The sequence below is a fragment of the Monodon monoceros genome, unplaced genomic scaffold (assembly GCF_005190385.1).
Source record: "Monodon monoceros isolate NGI ecotype Baffin Bay Population unplaced genomic scaffold, NGI_Narwhal_1 Super_Scaffold_12, whole genome shotgun sequence".
NCBI lineage: Eukaryota > Metazoa > Chordata > Mammalia > Artiodactyla > Monodontidae > Monodon > Monodon monoceros.
Genome location: NW_021703768.1, coordinates 122,611,906 through 122,622,523, shown reverse-complemented (window position 1 = coordinate 122,622,523; position 10,618 = coordinate 122,611,906). Strand labels below are relative to the sequence as shown.

General features: G+C 43.0%; 1 protein-coding gene across 1 annotated transcript in view; it reads right to left on the bottom strand.

Moving 5' to 3' along the window:
* Nucleotides 1–3,403: 3,403 nt before the first annotated feature.
* The window catches only part of SH3RF2 (SH3 domain containing ring finger 2), a 141,099-nt gene continuing 133,884 nt past the window's right edge, over nt 3,404–10,618 (bottom strand). Inside the window, exon 11 of the mRNA XM_029216841.1 lies at nt 3,404–4,215. The gene's annotated coding sequence lies outside the window, so the exon portion shown is untranslated. The remainder of the gene's footprint in view (nt 4,216–10,618) is intronic.

The window sequence follows — 10,618 nt, the reverse complement described above, 5'->3', positions numbered from 1 at the left end:
CAAGAACCTGAGTCACAGAGAGGTTAAGTAACTTGCCCAAGGCCACACAGCTGGTAAGTGACAGGCAGTCAGGCTATTGAGGCTGTGCTACTAACTCCTGCACTAAGTAAGCAGAGAAAGTTTCTGGCTAAGAGGCCTTCTTGGGCCCTCGTGGTTGCACAAACCGGAGTTTGCTCTAGGGAGGCCAACTCAGCCTGGTGAGTGTTGAGGGGAAGTGTCACTCACCCCTGCGCTCAGCCATCCCCACTGAAACTAGCAATTCCTGTCTGACGAAGGACTCCTCTCAGCCCTCCTTTTGGATGTCCAGGGCAGCTGCCAGGGGCCAAAGCTCTTTGGGAACAATAAAATGCGCAATGTTGACGTTTAATACATGATAAAGTACTCCCTGCTCCAAGCCAGCTACTGAAAACACCAGGCCTGAGGGACGGGTCTATTAAGTGAAAATAAACCTCTTTTATTGTTTCATGCAAAAACACATATTGTGCTTCACAAGCTTACAGCTGGGAACAATATGCATTTTTGGCAAAAGAGACTTGGGTGACCTCTCCACTCTCACACGATGACCCCTCACTGTGCGAAGAGAAGATGGCATTTCACACACCGGCTACTGGCCCAGTGCTTCTCTTGGCTGTGGTCAGAGGTGGTCAGAGGTGCAAGCGAACCTCTCCAGCAAGGGAGCTCCCTTTTCCCCTTTGCTTCTTCTGATCAGTCTCAGTGGTAGAGCAAACTTAACACTTATTTGGAGGCACAAACCCAAACAAATAAAACTCTGGGCTCTGAAAGCATTGAGTTTGCCAATGAATCACGGAACATCAGAGAATTAATATGTGGATGGTTCTTTGAAAACGGATGGTGGAGAGTAGTCCTGAAGAAAGGTGGCCTAGGGCCATGACTTCTAGTTTCCCCTAGAACATATCAAGTCCATGAAGAAAGAACTTAACAAAAATATGTACTTGCTTCCCAGCAGAAAAGTTATCCAACGCCCAGTGCTTAAGTGAGAGACAACACATTTGATCTTAAACTTCCCATTTCCTCAGACTTACAAGAAGCTGTCAGAGGTACAAATTTGAGTTACCCAACAGTGGAGGCTTCTCTGTGTTTTTCTTCTCACTAGAAAGTTCCTTTTGATTTTCCAGGATGCAAAATGTGGGATGGATCTCTGATGACTCCGTGTGGGCAAACAATACCAACACATATGCAACAGACATTTCAAAGTAATCCATTCAGATTATTATAAATTACAAAACCAGAAAGCAAACAAATGAAACCCCACCAAACCTTTTGGCTTTACAGTGCAATATACTAATGAAGAATAAGATGCCAGCCCTGGAACTCTCTATTTTTTGGAACGAAGATATGAAAAGTGTCCACTGCCCTATAAAATAATTTTTATATGTTTATATATTTTACATATCTAAGGTTTATTTGTACAATAGTTGATAATGACTAACATGTTATATATACCCTTTTTATAAACATTATTCACATACCTATTACATCATAAAGATTGTCTTTTGGTCTATTAAAAACATTGTACTGAAAAAAGAAGCAGAGACACAAGAGCCTATAGATTTTCTGCTGATATTTCCATGGAAGAGTGAAGTTTTCTCCTCTTTCATTTTCTCTTTCCTCCTTTTTCCCCCTAAACAACACCCTCTCCCCCTGACCCAGCATGCAGTAATAAGAAGCAACAATTCCAGAAGATGAAACTCAGACTTCATGGTTAGCAGACTATTCTCCAGTGCATTTCTGGGCTGACCTCATTCTAATCCTTCTACTTCATCCTTGGCTGCATTCCCAACACCTCCAGCACTTTTTGACCCACGACAATTTGGAATATATGTGCTGGAGCTCACAGTCTGGAGATGAAAACTTTAGCAAATGGGGGAGCTTTTCTTATGCTTCTGAGTTTGGGTGGGAACAAATCATAGTCTTCATTTTGTGCTTTAGAAAAAAAATATTTTGTTTATTTGGCTAAGCAGTTTCAAAGGAAATCAAAATCTTCATAAAACCCTCCATGAAACTATAAGACATGGAAAGTTCCCAGAGAAGAAAAAACAGCAAATGTAAAAATTAGGAGTGGTGGTTTCCTGTTATTCTAAATGTGAGAGGGGGAAGCCAGTCTAAGAAGAAGAAAGTCTGAGCGAGAGGCCCTTGGGGACAAAGCTATAATTAGCCAATGTGGTCTAATGGTTTCTGGGCGTTAAAAGCTGTATTGTTCCCCCATCCCCACCCAGCTTATACAACTTGCTTTCGTGTGGACAGCTTGCCTATACTTAACCTTTCTGTATATCACCTATAAAACTAAAATTCCTTCCAACTCTGACACTCTATGACTTTGCCCTGGCTAGTGAAGTCTTTGAAACCTATCTATAGGTGGGTTGTAAGGCCTCATGACTGTAACAAGTAGATGCCAGAATCTGAAGGCAGCATCTCTCTATTCATTGCTTCTGAGGAGCCAGCCAAACCCAAATTCATCCCAGAGGAAATGGAACCAACATTTAGTCACAGTAGTTCAGAGAAAAGGGATGACCGACAATTGGCAGTACCATCATGGACCACATGTAAGAAGGAGATGTCGTCACTGCATTGGCCTTTCTGTGGTCTCATCATACCTCTTGCTTCTCACTCACGTCTTGGCAGATAAAGCCAATGCTGTGGGGCTTCTTGTTGCCTATTATCACCTTCCCCTGGGGTTAACCAAGAGAAGGCTATGATTAAGAAGTCCATCAAGTTAGTCATCCCATTAAGACACAGGTGCCAGTTTGAGCCCTGCAAGTGACAGCTTCACACAGAGGAAAACATTTCTGTAACCACAAAATACAGTCCTTACTCAGCTCATGGTTTGGCTTGGCTCCTTACCAGCAGGACTGGATGAAAGACTGGGGATGCTTCAGTGCAAAATTATGATACTGAACTTCAAAACCATCTTCAATACATATCCAAATCATGCTGCATTCCTGTCATTGTCTTTGATAATCAAGGTGGCATGTGCTTTTAGAAATGAAACTCTTATTGATGTCTTAAGATGGGGGAGAAGATGAAAACACATGGCTCAAAGAGTCTGGGGGTATTTGTGCATTTCATTTATCTGTACAATCTCTCAGGTTAGCACAGATAATTTATTTATTTATTTATTTATTTTTTGCGGTACGCGGGCCTCTCACTGTTGTGGCCTCTCCCGTTGCGGAGCACAGGCTCCGGACGCGCAGGCTCAGCGGCCATGGCTCACGGGCACAGCCGCTCCACCACATGTGGGATCTTCCCGGACCGGGGCACAAACCTGTGTCCCCTGCATCGGCAGGCGGACTCTCAACCACTGCGCCACCAGGGAAGCCCAGCACAGGTAATTTAAAATTTATATTTTAAATTATAGTCTTTTTGAAAAAACAGGGGTAGAATATCTTCTTTTGACTCTTTTAAGATGACTTATTTCTGAAGAAAAAAGCCTGCATGGTTATAACTGATTTTTATATCTTTAGACTTGAAATAGCACTGCAGTCTGTGGCATCTCCCTTATAACATCATGCATGTTTCTTGTCTGAGATTATTTATGTACTAAGTCCTTATTTCCTTGATTGGTATATTCTAACAAGAACCCTCTGGATCAGAAAGTATCAGGGTGGAAAGACAGAACGGAATTGGAATGGAAAAGAATGTGGATGTGGTGGCATGATGCAGGATGCACAGTCAGGGGAGGGAGTGAAGGCTGGGGACATTGTGAAGAAGCACTAGCCTCTCTGGCTTGAACATCTGAGAGGAGAATATTATGCCATCCCCTGTACTGCTCTAAATCTGAGCTGGAGCAATAGGCCAGACACAGTGTTGGGAGGCATTTGATGTTCGGTCTTTTCATTTGTCAGTTAGGTGCCAAGGTGTGAGAAATTGGCAAGACAAAGTTTGGCTTTGACAGCAGAACAGAATAACAGGAGGGCCAGGAGTCTGGCGTAACGTGTAGCGGCACATGACTCACGTGCTTTTCTCCAACCTGGCCTGCCACCCATTGATACTGTGGGAAGACACATTTGCTTTTTCTCCTATTACCCTGCTGTCTTGGAGGCCAGCCTACTGGTATTCCTGTACCATCCCTGATGTCCAAGGAGTATCACATGGTCCACAGCTCTGTACCGAGCGGTTTCCATTCAAGCAGACGATTTGCTCTCTTCAGTAACCGGTTATTGCTAGCTCCTCCTGGGAAGATTTCCAAGGCGGGGTCTGTGAAGGTGAAAAGGATTTTAGAATCTATTGTGTGTGAATGCAGCCTGGTTAGAACTGTAGTTCTTTAAAATTCTTAAGTCTTTTGGGCAGGAATTTGTCTTTTCATTTCACAAAAGAGATGTCGTGTCCTCCGTTCGTCATATCGGGAGGTACACACTATCTACTTCCCCATTACTGGAGATGCTAACTTTGATCTTTTGGTTAAGGTGGTTGTCTACCAGCTTTCTTCACTATAAAATTGTTATTTTCCCATTTGTGATTAGTAAGTATCTTTTGAGGAGATTCTCTGATACACTAGTTTTAATCCATTGATGACTTTTGCTCGAACCAATTGTTACTGCAGTGGTTGTCAAACTGGGATTTCAAAAAATTCCATCATTCCTTCTACAATTTTTAGTTGGCCCTGTACTGTAAGGAAGAGCTTTTCCTTCTCCCTCATTTCTTTGTATAGTATGGACTCAGGGATTCCTATTTGATTATTTGTAAGGATTATCATCCATTACTGCCAAAAATGAATAATCTGAATCTATTGATTAAGAAATGTCAGACAAAGCCTAATTGAGAGACATTCTATAAAATAAATGGCCTATATTCTTTGAAATGCCAGGATCATGGAAGACAATGAATCTTGAGGAACTGTTCCAGATTAAAAGAAACTAAAGAGATGACAAATGCAATATGTGGTCCTAGATGGGATCCTAGACAAGACATGAAAATCTGTTTTCTCTGTAAAGGAAAAGAATGGGACAATTGGATAAGATCTGTAGTTAATAGTGCTATATCAGTGTTAATTTCCTGATTTTGGTAATTGCATTGTGATTACGTAACACCCTTGTTTTTAGGAAATACACACTGAAATGTTTAGGGGAAAACGGGCACTTGATTTTTAGCTTACTTCCAAACGGTTCAGAAAAATTATATATATAATTTATATTAAATTTTAATTTAATAATTAATTAATATATATGTACCTACATATATAAAAGAGAGGATCAAAACAAACATAGTAAAATGTTAATATCTAGGGAACCTAGTCCTGAAGGGTATACAGGAATTCCTTGTACTATTTTAGCAACATTTCTAAAAGTCTGAAATTATTTAAAACATAAAGTTAAAATTCACGAGCCCCCAGAATTTCTCCAAAGCCTCAAATATTTTAGTTTTGATTTCCAAACCCAACCTGCATTCCTGTCATCCCCACACATGTAGCCAATGTCCTCCCCTTCCTGCCTAGCCCCTGGTGCCTCTTCTCTTCCCGAGGCTGAGGATGCTCAGAAGGAAGTGCAGCCAACACTTCCAGCTGCCCCTTGTCCAGGTGAGGGCAGGCGGTTTGGATGGGCATCACAGGAGCTGGCTGCTCTCTGTGACTTTGCTGCCAGTGCTTGGCTCTTGGCCCTTCTGAGTGCAAATGAAGTCCCAACTGACCATGCTGAAGGGGGACAGGAGAAGGCTAAAAGGATGATGGGAAATTGGTCCAATAACATTTAAAAAGATTTGCTTTCTAAAAGACCCAGGCTCGGAGTTTGTCCACAAGTGAATTCCCATGAAAACCCAGTAAAACAGGAAATAAGTAGGAGAGGGAGTTTTCTATCTCCTGCCCAATGTCTTTCATTTGGAGCCTGAGTCCTTTTCTATCCAACGACTCCTGCTGATTTAACAGGCCAGTTTTGTCTTTGGGGAAATTTTAGTGATGATCACAGACAGGTTCATTCTTTGCGGGGTGGCACAGGACAGCTGGATCTTGCAAGCAAAGTTTATGGGAAGTATCGGTTTTGGGAGTCTGATCAAAACCCACTTTCCAAAGGCAGAAGCATGAATTGTGGCTACAGAGACTAAGTATACAGAAGGAGCCTGAGCTTTCAAGCAGGCAGCCACATCTGGGCTAACAACTGAGCTTCTCTGTGCTCTCAGGGCCTGCCGATGCAAGACAGGACTTACGTGCTCCACTCAGAATAACAGCAAGTAAGAGCCATTGGAGGCTCCAGGTGGCCGCTTCCTATTCAACGCGAGAAGCAGGAATGAATAGAAAGCCTGTGATTATGAGGACGCATTCTGCGTTCCATCATGACGATAAGTTACACAGGATTTGGAGTTATGCTGTCTCCATCGTACACCCCCAAACATGGGCAGGAGTTTCAGCCTGCTATTCACAACTTTTATCCCTAAAAAGGGAAGACACCTGTGTTAGACATAGTCTGCTTCTCCTCCCTGTGCCTAAGTGGGTACCGGCACTGATGCTGGGCACCTGCCTCTGGATATGGGTCAACCCGTTGCTATCACAGGGGGCCTGGAAATGGCTGCTTTGATCTGCACATCAGGCCTGGCATCAGCAGCTGGGGGCATATCCCTCCGAGACTGGAGGCAAGGTGATTTGAGACAACTGCTTCTGGATCTCAAGGGAGTAGTGGTGGTTTGTTAGCTCTTTAACTACCTTTGTTGTGATGTAGCATTTCTGAGGGTGAGCGCAGGGACAGGGAAGTAATAAGGAAGTAACTGCCAAGGGAAGGCCAGCTGCCACATGAATCTGATCTTCCAGGTTGTGCTAAATGATGTAGAAAGAACTTCAACTCTAAGATCCACTGACATTTTAACGGACACTCAAAAATCCCATCAGTGGCAGGAGGGGTGAATTTACCTATGGCTGGCGTTGTACAGTACTGGGTAGCAGCTCTTATCAGTCCTGTGTCCACAGGCCAGGGGTTTTAGGATTAGGCAGGTAATAATGCTTTGCTTATTGAGCACTCAGGGGACAGGTCTGCTTGAAGTAGAAAACCCTGATGTCTGCAGGAAAGCTTTTGTGTCTCATCTTAAATGAGGTGGCAAGCAGCTAGCAGCATCCACTGGGGTCCGATTGCCTGGGTTTATTCCCAAGCTCCACCAAGTCCCAACTGTATGACCCCATGGAAACTATTTAATCTCTCTAGGTCTTAGTTTCTTTACCTGTAAAATGGGCATAGTGATAGTATTTACTTTGTATGGTTGTAGTGAGATTTTAAAATCAGTCAATATAAGTAAAGCACATAAAAGTGTCTGGCACAAGGCAGGGGGTCTGTCTATCATTGTTGGCTCAAAAGTATTACTATAAATTAAGAGACCTCTTCAAGGCTATTTATTATGTTCCTGGTTCTTGATTATCTCAAAGAATGGAAAACCCTACAGGTGGTGGATACAGATCATTAAACTGGCTCATGGTCACACTCATTACCGGAGTCTCTTTTGCCTTAAAAACCTGAATAGAGTTCTTAGAATTTTACATCCTAATCCACAAAATGAGGATAACAATAGCTCAGTATTTACTTTATATGATTGTCAGGAGAGGGCCTCTATTATTCTTCCTATTATACAGATGAGAAAATTGAGACTCACAGAGGTGAAGTGACTTGCTCAGAGTCACACAGTGAGTCACACTTGAGATACAATGGGTGTTCTGATTCTATAGCCTGGGCTCTCTACTGCTAGGCCAGAGAAAGGTGAGCGGAAGAGAGTGAAGGAGATGGGGGGGTGGGGAGGAGGAGGGAGGGAGGGAGGGAAGGGGAGAGGGAGACTCGCAACTAATAATAATATTCTTGGAATGAGTAAGTGGGCGTGGGGAATTCAATACATATATCCTAATGATAACAAAGCAGATGATGTTTTATGCCTTGTCTACATAATTCGAAACAACCATTTTGACTGCTTAGAAAAATGACATTGCTTTTTGCTTGCTGCAGAATCATGGCTTTAAAGAGCTGTGAGGGCCAGTCCCTTTGGAAGGTGAGTACTTAAGATCCTGCAGTCCTGGAATGCTAGTGCCTGAGCCAAGTCCCTTGTTTGAGAGGTGAAACAGGGCTGGAGAAAATGGAAGTAACTTGCCTCTAAGCTTGTGGCATCGCCCATAAGTTCATCTTTCCTGTGAAGGTCCTTCTTGGCAGGAAAAAGAGGATTCATTTATTCTCCAATTGTTCATTCAACACATATTGAATGTATGATCAAAAATGTTTGATAAATGAATGAATTTCCTTGACACTTTGAGCTTGTTCCTCTTTATCTCACTATGCTGCATGTCCGATTCCTTCTCAGTCTTCAAATCTCAGTTGAAATCTCACCTCCTTGGAGAATCCTTTCCTGGCCACCCTACCCAATGTAGTGCATACCCCCCCCAGCCATTCTCCGTCCCACCTCTTTGTTTCCTTCATAACATCTGTCATATAGAAACAATCCTGTGTGTTTAATGGTTTACCATTTACTCCCGTTCATGAAGGCAGGAACATTACTTGCTTTGTTCACTGCTGTATCCCAACTGTATGGGACAAAACCTCACACACATAGATGCTCAATCAGTATTTGTTGAATGAAAATGAATGAATAAATGAATGAGGTGACACTGATTTCTACCCAGGAAGAAAACATTCTGTGACTTTAAATGGAGATGGAATGAGAGCTAGGACTTTGGCCTGGAGCCCCTTGGTCATAATGGCGTGTCCAGCTGGGGATTAACTAATCAGCACATGCATTTTCTGAATTACAGAGTGTGCCAGGGACATTTAATTTCTGTTAATTAGCACCGAGGAGGAGGGGTTGTTATCGAAATCACCAGCCAGCTGGAAGCATGTCCATGTCAGACCTATTTGCAAATCAGAATGGACATTTCATAAACCTTGTCAACCTTGTGAAGCCGCAAGTGAGTCCCCAGAGGGGCAGCACCAAGGTGCCCACCGGCTGCATTCAGGGTCACAGATGACCTTAAACCTCAAACCTTCAACAGATGAGGAGGTGAGGTGATAGGGACAACCAGAAGACAAAAGACTGATGAGGGTTATGGCATGAGATACATTTAAAAATAACTGTCATATTTCCTCAACCCTGGTGCCACTGACCAGCTGATCTGAAAAGTGAAGAGAACAAAGAAGCTGAGATTTCTAGTCTTACAGAGCCAGCCCCACTGCTTCCTTTCTGTGACCTTAGACAAGTGATTTATCCTCAGAGCCTCAGATCTGTTTGATCCATAAATAGGGGACAATAACACCCAACTCATGGGATTGTTGTGAATGTTAAATGAGAAAAGGCATGTAAACAGTCATGATAGCTAACGTCACAGAGCATTTTCTAAGAGCTGGGCACTGTGCTAATGACCTCATGCCCATTATCTCTTTTAGTCCCCACCAAACCACTCAAGGAAAGCACAGTTAGAACCTGCATTTTACAAGCAAGGGGACTAAAGTTTGGGAAGATTAAATGACTTCCCCGTGATCACACAGGGAGGAAACGCAGAGCCTGGATTTGAATCCCGGTCACCTGACTCACTGTGCTTTTAACCACCCTGTAAATGACCCTCTAAGGGGTTAGCTCAGTCCCTGGCATTTAGTAGACGTGTAATGAATGGTAGTAAGAAGATTCTGTTCTTATTTTAGCATTTCTCCTGATCACCTGCCTTTGTCATGACTGCAGAATTCACTGCTAGGGTCCCTTCTGCACGCCAGCATCTGGCCTATCTGTCTTACTTAATCTTCCCAATGACTCTGTGAAGTGTTGATTATTGTTTTCACTCCTCAGATGAGTAAAGAAAGTCTCAGAGAGGTTAGTTAACTTGGTCCAAGGTCAGACAGCCAAGAAGTGGTGGGGCCAGGATTTGAGCCCAGGGATATGTGATTCCAGAGCCCAGGTGGTTTCCTCTTCATTTCTCCATGCTGCCATCTTTCAGAATCTGTTTCGCCTTAGTGGAGCTCTCCTGACAGCTGAAACACTCCTTCATTACTCCCTGCTCTTGCTTCTGAGCCTAGCTCTTTCTTGTACTCTGTTTTTGAATTGTCCCTCCATTCCCACTTATGGGTAATAGCTACCATTTATTGAACACTTTGATGTACCCCGTATCACCATCAGAGCTGTGCAAGCATGATCTCATTTAATCCTGCTGAGAACCCTATGAGGTGGAGGTTCTGATTCCCATTTTACAGATGAGAAAGCAGGTTTAGGGAGGTGGTGTAACTTTCTCAAGTTGCTTCAGTCATTTGCCAAAGGAAACCTAACTAGTAAGTGACAAGCTGGGACCAAACCCCAGATGATTTGGTTCCAAAACCCGTCACCCTAGCTATTATATTGTTTCTCCATATCTTGTAAAGTTCTAGTGGATTGGGAATACAGCTAGAATAGCTACCCCCAAATCCTTGTTGACTGACGTGTTAAAATTTAGTCCTTTACTGGAGGTCTCCATGAAGAAGGTCCAAGCTATCAAATTTGCCAAATCTAAAAAGACTGTAAGCTTAAAAAAGAATTCAGTTTATAAATAGAATGTGCAGGATGGAATATTTGGAAATGTGGTTTTGATATCTAAAATTAGCCTTCCATTCCAAACAGTATGGCGCCTTCCGGCTGTCTTACTGCTCTGTCCTTTGTCATGGAAGCATGTGCCATCTCTCTTGAG